The sequence below is a fragment of the Orcinus orca genome, chromosome 17, assembly GCF_937001465.1.
Source record: "Orcinus orca chromosome 17, mOrcOrc1.1, whole genome shotgun sequence".
Classification (NCBI taxonomy): domain Eukaryota; kingdom Metazoa; phylum Chordata; class Mammalia; order Artiodactyla; family Delphinidae; genus Orcinus; species Orcinus orca.
This window is the reverse complement of record NC_064575.1, coordinates 23,356,155-23,374,612: the sequence shown is the minus strand read 5'-3', so window position 1 is coordinate 23,374,612 and position 18,458 is coordinate 23,356,155.

Sequence of the window (18,458 nt, the reverse complement as noted above, 5' to 3'; positions counted from 1 at the left end):
AAAATCCTAACCAAAATATTAGCAAACCAAATTCTACAATACATTAAAATAATCATACACTATGATCAAGTGGGATTTATTCCAGGAATGCAAGGATGATTCAACATCCACAAATTAATCAATGCGATATACCACATTAACAAAATGAAGGATAAAAATGATATGATCATCTAAATAGATGCAGAAAAAACTTTAGACAAAATTCAGCATCCATTCATGATAAAAACTCTCAACAAACTGGGTATAGAGGGAAGGTACCTCAACATAATAAAGGCCATATATGACAAGTCCACATCTAACATCATACTCAACAGAGAAAAACTGAAAGACTTTCCTCTAAGATCAGGAAGAAGACAAGAATATCTACTCTTACCACTTTTACTTGACATAATACTGGAAGTCCTAGCCAGAGTAATTAGAGAAGAAAAAGATCAGAAAGGAAGAGGTAAAAGTGTCTCTATTTGCAGATGACAGGACATTATATAGAGAAAATCCTGAAGACTCTACTAAAAAACTGTTAGATAGGGCTTCCCTGGTGGCACAGTGGTTGAGAGTCTGCCTGTTGATGCAGGGGACGCAGGTTCGTGCCCCTGTCCGGGAAGATCCCACATGCCTTGGAGCGGCTGGGCCCGTGAGCCATGGCCGCTGAGCCTGTGTGTCCGGAGCCTGTGCTCTGCAACAGGAGAGGCCACAACAGTGAGAGGCCCGTGTACCGCAAAAAAAAAAAACCAAAAGAAACCTGTTAGATCTAATCAACTAATGTAGTAAAATTTCAGTATACAAAATCAATATACAAAGGTTAGTTGTATTTCTAAACATACTGCCAACTGTATACACAGTTACTAAACAAATAAATAAGAAACCAAGCTTCCCCACCCATAAAGTTTCCCTTTTAGAAACCCCTGGGTAACCTAGATAACTGTCACTTCAGTGACCCCACTTTTCCCTTCCCACACCCTAATTCCTGCTCTTATGTTTAAAATTTGCCAGGAATAAATCCACAAAACCCTAAGCACCCCACCCTCAGACCCTAATAAAGGTAGAATCCCAGGTCTGTACTCTCTTTCTTTCTCTACTTTCAACCCCACTGTGTGGCCCCTGGGTGTGCCATGTAAACCCCAGTCCTGTGAGTAATAAATCTTGTTTTTTTAAAGTTCCCTTATGGTTGTTGTCACGATGTGTCTTGCAGTCATAAGAACCACAACGGCTGATCCAGCCACGACATTGGCTCCAGTCAGGGAAATGTCTGTGTGTGCTTGCCACAAGTAGATGGGCCCAAAGGAGTACCCCAGGCATCCCTAGCCAATAGCATCACTAACAATGGGCTGAGCTCAACACAAAACAACACCGTACACAAAAATCAACTCAAAATGGATTAAAGGCTTGAACATGACTTGAAACCATAAAACTCCCTAGAAGAAAACATAGGCAGTAAGCTCCTTGACATTGATCTTGACATTGGCAATGATTTTTTGGATTTCAGACACCAATAGCAAAGACAACAAAAGCAAAAATAAACAAGTGGGACTACATTAAACTAAAAACTTTTTACACAGCAAAGAAAAACAACAAAACAGTGGAAAGGTAACCCATGGAATGGGAGAAAATATTTTCAAATCATATATCTGTGAGAGGTTAATATCCAAAATATATAAAGAACTCATACAACTCAATAGCAAAAAACAAAACAAAACAAAAATCTGAATAAAAAGTGGGCAGAGAAATTGAATAGACATTTTTCCATAGAAGATATACAATGACCAACGGGTAAATGAAAAGGTGCTCAAATTACTAATCATCAGGGAAATGCAAATCAAAACCGCAATGAGATATCACCTTACACACCTGTTAGAATGACTATCAAAAAGGCAAGAAACAAATATTGGTGAAGATGTGCTGAAAGGAGACTTGTGCACTGTTGTGAGACTGAAGACTGATGCAGCTACCATAGAAAACAGTATGAAAATACCTCATAAAATAAAAAATACAACAGCCGTATGATCCAGCAATCCCATTCCTGGGTATATATCCAAAGGAAACGAAAACAGGTGATAGAAGAGATATCTACACGCTCACATTCATCACATCTTCATTCACAATAGCCAAGATATGAAAACAACCTAAGTATTCTCAACAGATGAATGGATAAAGAAAATGTCACACACAGAGAGGAATATTATTCAGCCATGAGAAAGAAGGAAATCCTGCCATTTGCAACAAATGGATGGACCTTGAGGGCTAAGTGAAAGGAAATCAGAGAGAGACAAATACTACATAGAATCACTTATGTGTAGAATTAAAAAAAAAAAAAAAAAGGCCAACTCACAGAAACAGAGTAGAAAAGGAATTGCTAGGGACTAGAGGGTGGGGATATAGGGAGAGGTAGGTAAAAGGGTATACAAACTTTCAACTATAAGATAAATAAGGTCTGATGATCTAATGTAAACCATGGTGACTATGTTGATAACACTCTATTGTATAATTGAAGTTTGCTAAGAGAATAGAACTTAAAAAATTTCATTAAAAAAAAAAAGAAGGTATATGAGGTGATGGATGTGTTAATTAACTAGATGGGGGGAACCATTTCACAATGTATGCATATACCAAATCACCATGATGCACACTTTAAATATCTTACAATTTCATATGTCAGTTATACCTCAATAAAGCTGAAACTTAAAATACAAAAATATAAAAATGAAAGACAATAATATAAGTTGACAAGGATATGGAGACAGGCACATACATGGTCGTGCCTTCATATCATGGTGGTGAGAATGTAAAACAGTGCGGTTAGTTTGAAAATCATGGCAATTTCTTAAAATGTTAAACATAACTTTACAATATGATCCAATAATTTTATTCTTAGGTATCTAACCAAGAGAAATAAAAGCATATGATCACATGTTCATAGCAGCACTATTTTCAATTGCTAAGATATTGAAGCAACCTAAGTGTCCATGGACAGATGAATGGAGAAAGAAGATGTGGTACACACACACAGACACACACACACACACAGACACACAGACACACACAATGGAATACTACTCAGCCATTAAAAATGAAATTTTGCTATTTGCAACAACATGGATGGACTTGGAGGGAATTATGCTAAGTGAAATAAGTCAGAAGAAGACAAATGCTGTATGAAGTCACTGATCTGTGGAATCCAGAAAGTAAAACAAGCTAGTGAATGTAACAAAAAAGAAACAGATTCGCAAATACAGAGAACAAATTGTGCTTACCAGTGGGGAGACAAAAGGGCAAAGGGGTAAGATAAGTGTAGCGAATTAAGAGGTACAAACTATTATGCGTAAAATAGATACAAGGATATATTGTACAACACAGGGAATACAGCCAACATTTTTAATAACTATAATTAGAATATAACATGTTTCAAATAACATATGATCACACAAAGACTTGCATGGGAATGTTCTCAACAGCATTATTCATAATAACCAAAAAGTGGAAACAATCCAATGTCCATGAATAGGTGAACAAAATGTGGTATTACCATACAATAAAATACTATTCAACAATAAAAGACTGAAACGACATGCTTGCAACAACATGGATGAACCACAAAAACACTGCAAAGTAAAGAAGCCAGTCACAAAAGACCATACATTGTATAATTCCATTTATATGAAATGTCCAGAATAATCAAAATTTATAGAAACAGGAAGTAGTTCAATGGTTGCCTGGGGCCTGGGATAGAAATGGAAATTAACTGCAAATGAGCATGTGAGATCTTACCAGGGTGATGGCCAAGTTCTAAAACCAGATTCTGGTGATGGTTGAAAAACCAAATAAATTAATAAAAGATCATTGAATTGTATTTTTAAAACTGGTGAATGTCATAGTATGTTGAAAGATATTAAGAAGAAAGATTTGGGAATTTTGGACAAGCTGTCACAGTGAGTTCACTCTCTCAAAACCAACCCCATCACTCAAGAGCAAATTAAATCCCTTAAAGAATTTCCTAAGTAAATCCCAGGAAGAATTTCAAGATTTAGTTTTTAAGGTTCCATTTAATCATCCACTATCCCAATAAATGAAGAAATCTTCCATTTGGATTTCCAAGTACATTTTCTTGGAAGAGAGGGAAGAGAAGAGATCCCCACTGAATGAACAATGTTTACCTTCTGAAGTGTGCTTCATTTCCCTGCCTGTGATTCCTAGCCTTTGGCCTTACCGATGGATCTCTGATCTGCTTTTCTATCATCCTCTCTAACTTATGTTAATGGCCACTCCCTTGGCAATTGTCACTGTTCTATTTGCCCATCCTTCTACACACTGACCCACTCTCTTTCTCTAGTTAATTTGTCCTTTGTTTTCCAGCCCCATTTCCTTTTCTACTGTGCCTCCCAGCCTCTTCCAGTACTTCTAGCTCTCCTTTCTAGGAGCAGAAATAAAGATTCTCATCCATTCTTTCCAGAGTCCTGTGTGGTTCTCCTGGTCAGAGAAGGTGCTGGAATGTGACTTCAGCACATTCCAGTCAACCTGAACCCTGTCAGGGAAGAATGAGTTCTTGCACAATTAGGGGGAGTGTTTTATGACCTGTTATTGTTACTGTAACATTGTCAGACTTTCTGAAGAAAGAGAGGATTAATTATTGACAAAGTTGCGATGAAACTTTCACTAAAATACTTTCACACTTAGTGGGGGAAAAGGAAGCCTAAAAACCAAGCATTCGAAGGAATTAAAAACAAAAATCTGTCTCTCCCATTTTAATTTTCATTTCTCTCAAACATTCTAAAATTGGAGGAAAGAAAGGCTCTGCGTGACAGGGAACTGTTGGAACTTTTTAAAGGGTACTAAATTATTTTAATCATTTTTTCTAGCTCCAAATAAAGATATAAATGAATAATAAATTTATTTTACAGTCTGATAACTTTTTACAGCCTGTAGAGAGACTTCATGAATAATCATAAATTTCCTTCACTCCCAGAGTGCCTGTGTGAAAAGAACATTCCATAAGAGAGAGATTCTAATCATTGGTGGTAATTACATGAAACCTTGAGTCATTAGACACTATTAATTGTCTGAAATGTAACCAGAAGAAAAATAAACATCAGGGAGGAAATCTAGCATGACTATAATTAGTTTAATTACAATCTCTCCAGTCTATAGGAAAAAATCTCAAAGTTGGTATTTCAAAATTGATTTAATTAACTTTTAAGTAACTTTTTAGTAATGTTTAAGTAGCTTTTTAGTTATTTAACTAACTAGCAATCTTTATGCTTTATTTAACTGGATATGATTCCCAAATTCTTCTTACCCAGTGTTTTCTGATACCACTTTTTTTTAAATCAATGGTGTTCATGTGGTTAACATTTAATAAGAATCCACTCAAGTAGAACACTTCTACAGGAGCCAGATGCTCTGGCCATCATGCCCAAGCGGATAGCTGCTAAGTCTGACCTGGGGGCCAGGACCTCGGAGCCCCTCTCAGCAACATCTGAGTCATCATCTGCCTCATGAACCCTCTCCATCTCTTCCCATCACCTTGAGCTCACACACCCAAACCCCCAGATCCTCAACTCTTCTTGCCCTAGGTAAATACACCCAACCCCATGTTTGGGGTCCTTCCCAAATTCTAAACAATCTCCATGATCCCACCCTTCCTCTCCTCCATGCCACCACCATCAACTCAAGTCCTAAGGATCTTACCCCTGAAATATCTCTCATCCTTCCCGCTGCCCATCCTTCCTCTTCATTTCATCTTAACTATAGTTGCTTCCTAACTAATCGTCTGGCCTCCACTCTCTCCTGGCTTCAGTCCCCAAGACACATCATTTCACTTCTGGCCTTCGGATCTCCATGAGGCGCTTTTGCCTGATGAGCAGGTGAACTCCTGAGCCTGTCATCCAAGAACTTCCGGGCTCTGGACACACTGTGTTGTTCCAGAGATGCCTCACATGACTCCACTAGAGCACTTTTTTACTCCAATCAAAGCAGACCTCATACCCTATCCTGAAAAAGTCCCTGTGCATCCCTACATCCTGTCTTTGCCTTCCCTATTAGGCAAAGGCTTTGCCAAACTTCTCCATCAGCCTGCTTTTAGCTGCTCTGAACATCCTTCCTCAGGAAGCATTCCAGAGGAGCCCACCTTCAGCAAGGAAGGATTTCCAACCTCCCCTTCATTCTCTTCATTTTTAAAGAATCCGTTTCAATACTATATTTATTTAGACTTTAAAGTATCACTTCTAAAATAAATTCTCCAAGAAACATTGTGTGTTTAGAAAGCCTCAAAAAAAATTTCTCATTTGACTTAATTTTTTTTCACAGTTTTTAAAGGTTATATTCCATTCATAGTTATTGTAAAATATTGGCTATATTCCCTGTGTTGTACAATATACCCTTGTAGCTTATTTATTTTATACAGAGTAGTTGATACCTCTTAATCCTCTACCTCTATCTTGCCCCTCCCCCTTCATTCTTTTAGCAACACCCTTAAACCTCTCAAACACCTAGCATGATCTTTCATTGTTAGAGCTATACCCCTCCTCCCAAAACAGCCTGAAACTCAAAAAGGGCAGGCAAAATATTTTCCTCCTCTTTTGACATAATAGGCAACTAAATATAGTGGAAAGAATATGGGTTTTAGAGCCAGCAGGTACGAGTTTGAATCTTGACTCTTGCTACTTACTAGCTGACTTACCTTGAGGAAGTTACTCAACCTCTCTGAGCCTTTTTTCTCACCTGTAAAATGGGGATGCTAAGTATGACTGTTGTTAGCCTTTAATGAGAATTACTGATAAATGATTAAAGTGCCTTGAACAGCCTATATTCAAGAAACAGTCTTAAAAAAGCATTCGTTTTGGGACTTCCTTCTGGCGCAGTGGTTAGGAATCTGCCTGCGAATGCAGGGGACACGGGTTCGAGCCCTGGTCCAGGAAGATCCCACATGCCTCAGAGTAACTAAGCTCGTGCGCCACAACTACTGAGCCTGCGCTCTAGAGCCTGCGAGCCACAACTACTGAGCCCTTGTGCCACAGCTACTGAAGTCCACAAGCCTAGAGCCCATGTTCCGCAACAAGAGAAGCCACCTCAATGAGAAGCCCACGCACCGCAACGAAGGGTAGCCCCTGCTCACCACAACTAGAGAAAGCCTGCACACAGCAACGAAGACCCAACGCAGCCAAAAATAAATAAATTTATATTAAAAAAAAAGCATTAGTTTGTTTTACCACTTTTCGTCTCTTTATATCAGTGTCTATATCATGCCTTATACATAGTAAGTGCTCAACTATAATAAAGCAATAGGATTTCAAGATACGTCTGAACTGGATTATTAGCCTTAACAGCAACTTCCTGCTCATAGTTGGCTGCAACTGTGCTCCTGTGGGTCCGTATTCCAGCCTAGGTTAGTGATTTACAAACTCTCTGAGTGTCTGCTTTACGTGGTCTGGGACAAGGCCAATTAAAATCTCCCGCAATAATTCTGCTATGTAGGCATAATGGAGAATGACTGGCCAACCACTCAGTTTGATGACTTGAAAAAATCTGATGGGTTTTGGTTTTGGTTTCATTTAGTTCCTTTTTACCTGTTGCCCTCAGCCTAACCCACCTCGAGGCACTACTCAGGCCCTACCTGACCCTCAGATGGGATCTATGCTGTGAGAGATGAGATAATCCGTGAAAAACATATATCAAAACCCAGAGTATATCTATCACTGAACAGCAATGTGTTTCATATTTATTAATGGTGTTTTCATACCCATTGTCTGCAGCCATTGAAATAACGCCAGCCTCTAAACTGACTGCCATGGATGATATATATTGATATGTGTGTCCCTTTCTCTACACTCACTCAGTTTTCCTTCTGAATCAATCAGGATTTGGATGGAAAGAAGGGGGTTTTAAAAAGTATTAGTTAATCTGCTCTTGAACTTCAGAGAACAGAAGAATCACCCAGAGCCTTTGGTGGTCATGCAGAGGACTCAGTGTAATCATTGGAAGTACTTGAGTTGAGGAGAGTAGGTAAACCAACCACTTATAAGTAATAGTTGAAATCATGGTGGGGGGCAGGGACTCCAAAATGATTAAGTACAAAGCAATCAGGAAAAGAGAGACTAGAAAGGATCTATAACAACCAAAGATGGAGAAGAAATAAAACAGAGTGGCACCCTTGAAACCATGGAGAGGAATTTCCAGTTAAGGGGGCCATAGTGCTGAAAATGCAGATCCCTAGGCCACAGCCACAGAAATTCAGATTCAGTTCATTTGAGGTGAGGTCTAGAAATGCACAGTTCCCACAATGTCCTTGAATTTGATGTACGGTCACTTTGAGAAACACGGGTACATCTTGTTTTATAAATAAGTGAACCCCCCCAAAACAAAATGCTTAATGTGAGTTCATTTGACATCCAATTTCTCTTTTGCATTTCTAATATTGACCTTGTCACACGGGAGACAAGATTTTATCTTTTGTTGTCCAAAGACCTGACTAACACTGGAAGAAACTTACATTAATTAAATGAAATTCAAGTTACCCTCAAGAGTAATTTTCTCTGACTGATTCAGAAGATTCAGAAGCTTAGCAAGCAAAAGCACAGATGTGACACACATTATAGTACCAACTGCCTGCACGTTACTAGCAATAAAGTCTGAGATAGTAAATGCCATAGGCAAGGGGGGTTCAAGGAGATAGTTTCATTTATTCATTCATTCATGCCTTCATTCAACATATATTTATTCAATATCTATTATGTGTCAGGTACTATTAGACAAGGGATACACTGAAGTGAATAAAGTTCCTGCCTCTAATTATCACTACCATGGCAATCACATAACAATATATAAAAGTATCAGATAAACACATTGATACACCTTAAGTTTATATTACATGTCAAATATATTTCAATTAAAATAAATGAAGTTCCTGCTCTCAGGGGTTTGCATTTCAAAATAAGCCAACAATTCCCTCAGATCTTTATTGAATGTATTCTATGTGTAGGAAACTGAGCTAGATGTCCCATTAGGAGAATTAGGTGAGATGTTCCCTTTGGAAGTGACAATAGCCAATTATTCAAAAAACAGTCATTTCCTAGGCACTCTCCTAGGCTCTTGAGATACAGAGATTAACAAGGGCCGGTCCTAACACCAAAGAGTTGGGAGTACCGAGTGATAAACATCTAATTCTAACATAATGTAGAGATATACATGGAGGGCTTTTGGAGCAGGGGCTGATGAGAGATGAGGCTGGAAAAGTATGATGGAGCCAGATTGTGAAGACATTGAATGTCATGGTCGGGGGTTTGGACTTCACTTTGTACACTGTGTGGCCTTGGAAGATCTTTGAGTGAAAAAGTGACAGAACCAGACTTGTATTTTAGAAAGTTATCTGGAGACAGACAGGTCAATTAAGAAGCTATTATAGGGACTTCCCTGGTGGTCCAGTGGGTAAGACTCTGCACTCCCAATGCAGGAGGCCCGGGTTCGATCCCTGGTTGGGGAACTATATCCCACATGCATGCTGCAACTAAGAGTTCGCATGCCACAACTAAGAAGTCCACATGCCACAACAAAGGTCCTGCGTGCCGCAAATAAGACCCAGCGCAGCCTAAATAAATATTTTTTGAAACAAAAGAAGCTGTTTTAATAGTCTAGGCAGAGTTGGATTGTGACAGTGAAAATGAAATGAGAAGTCAAATTCAAGACTTCCAGAGTCAGAAATAACAAGATACAGAAGGGGAAGGATGTGGGGAAAGAGGGAGGAAGAACTGAAACTCCTAAGACAGTTTAGGTGACTGTGTGCATGGGAACCCTATCATCCAAGGTAGGGAAGAGTGGAGGAGAGTCCAGTTCGAGGCCTGGGAATGAGGGTAGAAATAATAACCCGTTCCACCTGGCTAGCGGTGAAAGGTCCAGTTGGAGTATTTATGAGCAGTTGGAAATATAGGTCAGGAGTTCAGGAGCAGAGCTGAAGCTGGATGTGGAGATAACAATCAATAGGGATAGTTGAATTTATGGGGAAAAGATAGATGTCCAAGGGGGGCAGAGGGTAAAAAAACAACAACAACCAAAGAGATCAGAGAGGATCCTTCGCCAAAATAGCAGAAGAAGTAGAATGGTATCCTTGGAGCCATGGAGAACAGTTTCCAGAAGAAAAATAAGTAGCCAAAAGGTAAGAGATCAAGTATGAAGAAGGCTCATCTCTGATAATCTCATCTCTCCCCTGATTTAAACGTCATCCACATGCTGATGACCCCTAATCTGCACCTCTCATCCAGATGTCTCCTCCAAATTCCCACTCATTTATTTACCCATCTAAACAAAATGTAGAAACTCTCCTTCTGTGAGCTGGCACTATGTTTGGAAGACAGTGTTCCCCAAGATAGTCTGGCCCTGCCTTCTAGGAGCTCCCAACACAGACATTTACAGACACATACCAGTGTGATAAAGGCCATGAGAAAACAGAGGAGGGGCCCCTTCACCCAACCCAGGCTGGAGGAGTTAAGGAAAACTTCCTAGACGGAGTGACATTTTAGCTGAGACAAGAAGGAGGAACAAAGGTGAAACGGGGGCGGGGGGTGGGGGGAGGGCGCAGAGCTCTCAAGTCTGGAAGGGAGAGAAGGCCAGGGTTTTCAATGAACTGGAGAAACTTTAATGCAAGCGGAATGGGGATAAGGGAGTCTGGGAAATGAACTGAGGACAGACAGAGGGCTTTGACAGTTTTATTAGTTATTTATAGAATCATAATTAATTATAATAGCAAACACGTGGCACTCATCATGTGCACTTACTGTATTTTAAGTGTTAGGTTTGCATTGACTAATCCTTACAATAGTCCTAGGAGGTAAGTAGTCCTAGAGTCCCCATTTATATATAGCAATGGGGGTTCACGGACAAGTTTTGAGCAGAGAATCAGTACAAGCAGGATGTTCTTACAGGAAACATGGAAGTCATCACCATCGCCCTTCCAAGCCCGCCTCTCCTGCCTGCTTCACCTCAGCTCTGGGACCACCAGCCTGCCTGTCACTAAACCAGAACCCGGGGAGTCCATCTTTTTTTTTTTTTTTAACATCTTTATTGGGGTATAATTGCTTTACAATGGTGTGTTAGTTTCTGCTTTATAACAAAGTGAATCAGTTATACATATACATATGTTCCCATATCTCTTCCCTCTTGCGTCTCCCTCCCTCCCACCCTCCCTATCCCACCCCTCCAGGCAGTCACAAAGCACCGAGCTGATATCCCTGTGCCATGCGGCTGTTTCGGGGAGTCCATCTTTGCTACCTACGTCCAACCACTCACTAAACCTTGCCAACTCTACCTCCGATTCTTTCTGCCTCTCACTCTCACCTCTTGGGTTCAGGATTTCCTGGGGCTCATGTAGCCGCTACCACAACCTCCCCCTCACCGACTCCTGGCCTCCTCCTTTATTTATTTAATATTGATTTATTTATTTGGCTGCGCCGGGTCTTAGTTGCAGCATGCAAGATCTTCGTTGCCGCGTGTGGGATCTCTAGTTGCGGCATGAGGGCTCATTTAGTCATGGCCTGCGGGATCTAGTTCCCTGACCAGGGATTGAACCTGGTCCCCCTGCTTTGGGAGCGCGGAGTCTTATCCACTGGACAGCCAGGGAAGTCCCTTTGCTTCCTCCTTTAAATCCATTTCTCTCTAAAATGCAAACATGACCACATAAGGTCTCTAAACACACCCAGGCTTCTGAGTGTAGCCCCTGAGTGTAGTTGCAGCTCTCACTGTTAACCGGGCTCACTTCCAGGACAATGACATGCCATCAGGGTGACAGGTTAGCAGCTAAGAGTGTAACCAGCACTTACTACATGCCGGGCTCTGCCCTCAGCCCTTTGCATGAATTAACTCATTCTCACAATAATTGTACGTGTCGCAGTTGGGGAAACTGAGGCACGGGAAAGTTAACTAACTTGTCAAAGGACACAGAGTTCCTGGGACTGGGATAGGCACCCTGGATCCTGGGCGGGAGCCCCTCACCTCCAGTCTAATCAGGGAAGCGTAGAGAAAAGCAGGCCCAATGAGGTTGGTGAGGAAATAAAATGAAAGAAAGCCTCACAAAGCAATGAGATGATTCTACTATGACAGCAGCTGCCGTTTCCCCTCACACACTTGGAGAATCACAAACCTACAAAGGCTAGCTCAGGCCCACCTTTCCAAGTCCTCTCTGTACTCAGCCTGCCATGCGGCCGCTCAGTTTCACCGCCCTGTCTCGGGCTCCGTGCCCTCTGCCTGCATCTACCTTGTGGTAAGATCGCTCTTACTCTTCTTCTCCTCTAAGCTGTCAGCTGTATTTCTTCTTCTTTTGCCCACGGCCCAGCCCAGCATCTTGGACACAATTGGCACCACCAGAATAATGTTGTATATAGACCACTGGGTTGGATCTGCTTTTTCTAACCCACCTTAGATTTCTTCCCCCCATTCAGTTTTACAATGTTACTTCAATATTGCAATGGTCTAAATTCGTTCCATTCATTCAGCATGTATTTTTTCCAGCTCTTTGGCAGGCACCATGCCAGGTGTTGAGACAAGGACATGGTAGAGACTACCTCAGAGGATGGCCCCTTTCCTGAGCCACGCTAAGAGCAGACCACAGGGTCACAGAGACGCCCCCAGCCGGTTCCCACAGCCCTCGGTGCACACTTGGTTTATTGCGTAACATACAGGATTATAAATATCTGCTTTTATGTCTGTCTTCACCTCTAGACCAAGTTCCCCAAAGCCGGGGACATTTTCTTCCTTCTTCTATCCCAAAGACTAATGTGATATCTGTGGAACGGAAAGGAATTTGACCATTTTGCAGTAATACAGCACTCATGATACCCCAAATCTAATGTGTACGAATGGGCCAAGTACTCTCCCAAACGCTTCCCATACATCATACCTCATTTAATCCTCACGAGCTAAATGAGTTAGGAACTATTACCATCTCCACTTTCCAAATGAGGAAACTGAGGCATAGAGAGGTTAAGTGACTTTTCCGAAGACAGTCTTTGATGTGGAACTCGCTGTATTCCTTAGGGTCGACCATTGGTCTTATTTTTAGTCTTAATTTCGCTGTCCCCTGAAACTCCCTAATCCTGCTTTTCCACGACTATGTATCTCTCTGGCATACAGTGTGCTCGTTTGGAAAAAAGTTTCCAAGCATGTTGTCGTTAACATCCCCACTCCCGACAGAAGTCAGGATACAAAAGCAGAGTCTTCTTTTGTGCTCACATACAGGGTTTTACAGGAGACCCATTTGAGAAGATGTGGTCTAGATATACAATGGAATACTACTAAGCCACTGTGAAGAATGAAATTCTGCCATTTGCAAAATGGATGGACCTTGAAATAAGTCAGACAGAGCAAGACAAATACTGTATGGTATCACTTCTGTGTGGAATCTAAAAAATAAAATGAACAAATGAATATAACAACAACCAAAAAAAACAATAAAGGAAATCCATTGGTGTACTACTAGGGATGGGGGTAGGGGAAAGACATTTTCCAAACCAGGTAGTTTATTTTTGAAGTGTTCAAATTCCAGCCATTAAAAAAAAAAAAAAAGCTTTTGTTATGTGAGCTGTCCCGTTTGTCCTCCCATTTTAAAGGAAAAAAAAAAAAAAAACCCTTCCCCACACCCTTCCCCCCAAGACTGGATTTAGATAAGCCTAGAGCCAAAACCACCTGGTAGATTGCAGAACAATTGGCCTTCAGGTGGGGTTTAATGAAAGACTTTTGAATTCTTAGGGGTCACCTGAGCGCCGGTTTTGCAGAACCTCCCTCTGTTCTGCCTGGGGGGGTTGCTCCCTCTCTCCCCACCCTCATTTATCTATGTAAAAGCACTTCAGAGGCCCGGCTCCCCGCAGATATCCTGGCCCTCCTTCAATCCCCACCCCTCCCACCCCCGCCCCCAGCACCCAGCACGAGGCCCCCGCTGGGCCGGTTACCCTACACTCCAGTCCGAGGACCTGAGCTGGGCCAGGTGACTGCTCCTCCTTCCTGGAAAACCCAGGTGTCCCTCACTGCGGACCTGCCTCTCTGTATCCCGTCGCCTTGCAACAAGCAGCAAGCACACCTTCTCCAGTCTTGGACTTTGCTTGCCGGTGTTCCCCTTCCCATCCCCCCGCCAGTTCCTCCCTATCCCCTAAATGCCCTCCACTCCAGGCCACCAAATGCCAAAGTCTACCTTACGTTCCATTTCCATACCTCCTTTAAAGATAAAGTTGAGGGCTTTCCTGGTGGCGCAGTGGTTAAGACTCCGCCTGCCGACGCAGGGGATGCGGGTTCGAGCCCTGGTCCGGGAAGATTCCACATGCTGTGCGCCACAACTACTTAGCCTGCGCTCTATAGCCCTCGAGCCACAACTACTGAAGCCCACACGCCTAGAGCCCGTGCTCCGCAACAGGAGAAGCCACCGCAATGAGAAGCCCGCGCACCGCAACAGAGAGTAGCCCCCGCTCACCGCAGCTAGAGAAAGCTCGCACGCAGCAACAAAGACCCAACGCAGCCAAAAATAAATAAATAAAATTTTAAAAATAACTATCAAGTGTTTTTAAAAAAAAGATAAAATTGAAACAAACTTTCATTTATTAAACATTCAATTATTGCCCAAAGACTATCATCAGTAACTTTATTAGTTTTAACTTGAAACATAATCGCATATATATGTTTGTTTCTGTTTGTTCATTCACCTAATATTTTTAATGAGCATCTACCATATGCCTGCCCGGTGTGGAGATAGGCACTGATAAAAGTCATAGAAGAACAGGCTTTTTTATCAAGGAACAGAAGTCCCTCGGGGGAGACAGACAAATGCCAACATAAAAACTTTGCCTGGGTTTCCTCCCGGGACATTTCTTATTCTACTGATTCAGGCATTCACTCACGAATTCTTTCAGTCAACATTTGTTCTTTGAGCTCTGCCTGTGTCAAGGCCCTATTCTAGGCACTGGGAAACGGTGTGACAAGGTTGTGCCCTGGGGCTTCCCTGGTGGCACAGTGGTTAAGAATCCACCTGCCAATGCAGGGGACATGGGTTCGAGCCCTGGTCCGGGAAGATCCCACATGCCACAGAGCAACTAAACTCGTGCGCCACAACTACTGAGCCCATGTGCCACAACTACTGAAGCCTGTGTGCCTAGAACCTGTGCTCCACAGCAAGAAAAGCCACCGCAATGAGAGGCCCATGCAATGAAGAGTAGACCCCGCTCGCTGCAACTAGAGAAAGCCCACATGCAGCAACGAAGACCCAACACAGCCAAAAATAAATAAATTTAAATAAATTTTAATAAAAAAGATTGTGCCCTACTGAGGGTGACATTCCCATCATGGAGGAGTCAGAAACTGAATATGTGAACAAGCGAACATAAAATAAGTTCACAGAGGGATGCGTGCTGAGAAGATGTAAAAGGGCAGCACCTAGAGAGCTTCTGAAGTAATGGTGGACCATTTCCTCAGAAAGGAGGACCTTTCTAAGGAGGGCATGTGGGACTGAGCCTGAATGACAGGAAAGTCTCCTGTGCAAAGATCAGGCTGAAATAAACAGGCTGGGATGAGGCCAGAAGTTGGGAATGAATTGGGCGGGCTTGCGGGTCAGAAGCTAGGCCAGTGCGGCTGGAGCCCGGGTGCCAGGGAGAATGGAAATGGGCAGGGATGAGGTCGCAGATGGGACGTGTCAGATCACGCGGGCCTGGTAGGGACGACAGGCACAGAGTTGATCCTAGCGGCAACGACTTTGGACGGAGTGAGCAAAGCCAGACACATTCAGTTCATCGTTTTGTAAAGAAAATATACAGCTCACTCTGTACCAGGCACCTGTCTAACTACTTTGTACTCAACCGCACATCTGATCCTAACAGCACCTCTGGGAGGTCGGTATTATTAGCATCCATTTTGGATAAGAAACTGAGGCCTAAACCCATCAAGTATAATAGCTGGCCCAGGGTGACTAGCCTGACAGTGTCGGGGTTTGCAGTGCAGCCTTCTGATTCGAGTCCTCATACATCCCAGGCCTCAGAGGAGGCTGAAGGACCAGATACTAAATGATGTCTTTAAATACAGAAGAAGGAAAAAAACATTCCCTCCCCTTTTTTTTTTTTTTTTTTGTCTCCAACAAGAGTCATTCAAATTCTCAGAAAGCACTTCTTTGCCCCAAAGTCCCTTAAACTGTTAAAAATCCTTCACACATTCTTTCAATAGGTTTGTCTGCGAGGCAGAGGGGTTCTGAGGCCCGCTCGCCTGCGGCAGGGGCACGTGCTCCTCCGGGAGTGTTTTGTTTTGTTTTAAATACCATCAATTAAATGCTCTTAAGCCTGTAAACCCTTCTTTGTCCTACTTTGGGCTTTCTAGGAGCCGGCTATCTCGCTCCTTTGAAATTCCGATGAACCCTACAGCAATTAATCAGTATTCATGGTTCTCCAGCATAACTTCGGCTCTGAGACCCCGGACGGATGCTCCCATCCGCAGTGGGCTAGCCCCGATGTGCACACAATCACCTGGGGGTCTTGTTTCAAATGCAGATTATGACTCAGAAGGTCTGGGGCGGGGCCGATTGCCCGTCTTTCTAACTGGAGGTGGAGTACGCGAAGAATCGCAAGCCCAGAGCTGATCACCTGGCGGCAGGGAGGCTGTTCCTGGGCTTGGCGAAAAAAAACAAAGGCGGAACGTGTGCCGCAGTGCAGAGAGCCTCGCTTCGTGGTTTTCAGCTAGGAGCCTGGCCCAAACATTAAACAATTTCACCATAAACTCTCTGAACACACTGGGAAACTAGATAAGATCATCCCACCGGAGGCCTGACGCGGGCCTAGCTTACACGTGGTTGGAAGACCGTCTCAGAATCTTTAAACCCTGAGGCCAGGAGCAGGGCCTGGCGAACGGCTCTGAAATTCCTTCCGCGGCATCAGGAACACGCGGTGCCCACACAACCAGGGACTGAGGGCTCTAAGGGGCCCCACTGTGGGTGGAGACGCTGCTTCTCCCCCTCCCCCAGCACCAGGGATGGAGGCAGGGCAATAGGAGGGGTCGGGGCAGGGGGGTGGTCAGTCCTACCCCCCCCCCCTTCCTCCCCACGCACCTGAGGTCTAGCTAGCTCTTTACCCAGGAGTAGCAGCTGGTAGGCAGGACTGCGGTCCAGTGATCTCTCAAAATCATCTGATGACCGCTGGTGTAGGAAAGACACAGTGCAGGGGCATCACTGAGTGAGCCAGCCCAAAGCTGAATTTAAAGACTGAACCACCAGGACTTCCCTGGCGGTCCAATGGTTAAGACTCCTGCTTCCACTGCACCGGGCACAGGTTTGATCTCTGGTTCCACACGCGGCAGGGCCTAAAAAAAAAGAAAAGAAAAGAAAAGAAAAAAGACTGAATTGAAAATAAAGACTGTCATTTATAAGATGTAAGAATTCATTATGCCTTATATAATCAATTGGATTAACTATGTCTTACAAGTCAAATACAGTGACTTTCGCCTGCCTTATCCCCTTAACTGGTCTATGTTTTTATCCACATTTGATTTGAATTCTGTCTTTGATAGTAGAAGATTAAACGTTTTTATTTTATAAGCTACAAAATTCAGCAGCATAAATTAAGCCTCAGGGTAGATACATGTTCCTTTGTTACATTATTCTGTGCATGGGAAGTTTTTAAAAATAAAATATGAATTCTTGTCACCCCCTCCCTAGCCCTTTCCATACCTGGTCAGTTAACTTTCCATCTAGAACACCCTCTCCCTCTAGTTCCCTTTGCCCTCCCAGGACTTTTCCTCTCACGCAGGTGCAGTGTTCTTCGCCTCTTATCTACACTAGGGCAATAGCTTCCTCACTGATTTCACCAAAAGTTTCCTTTCCTATCTCAGAAAAACCCTCCTGAAGCATACTTTCCTTCAAGCCATGCCCCAGCCCAGAAGTCTTCAGCAGCTCGCTCACTGACAACCAAATAAAACCCAAATTCTGAAGCCTGGCACAGAGGGTCTCTTTCCGGACCCTCCAGCTTCTCTAGGTTGTTTGGTGCAAACCATTTAACCTCTCTAAGCCTCCATTATTCGCTTAAAAACTGTGATTCCAGACTTCCCTGGTGGCACAGTGGTTAAGAATCTGCCTGCCAATGCGGGGGACACGGGTTCGAGCCCTGGTCCGGGAAGATCCCACATGCCGCGGAGCAACTAAGCCTGTGTGCCACAACTACTGAGCGTGCGCTCTAGAGGCAGCGAGCCAAAACTACTGAGCCCACATGGTGCAACTACTGAAGCCCACGCGCCTAGAGCCCGTGTTCTGCAACAAGAGAAGCCACCGCAATGAGAAGCCGCGCACCACAACGAAGAGTAGTCCCCGCTCGCCACAACTAGAGAAAGCCCGTGCAGCAATGAATACCCAACACAGCCAAAAATTAAAAAAAAAAAAAAATTGTGGTTCCTGGTGTCAATCTCGCAAATGTATTTTAAGGATTGCATCTAATAACAAGCCAAGACCCTCTCATCAGACAGCTTGC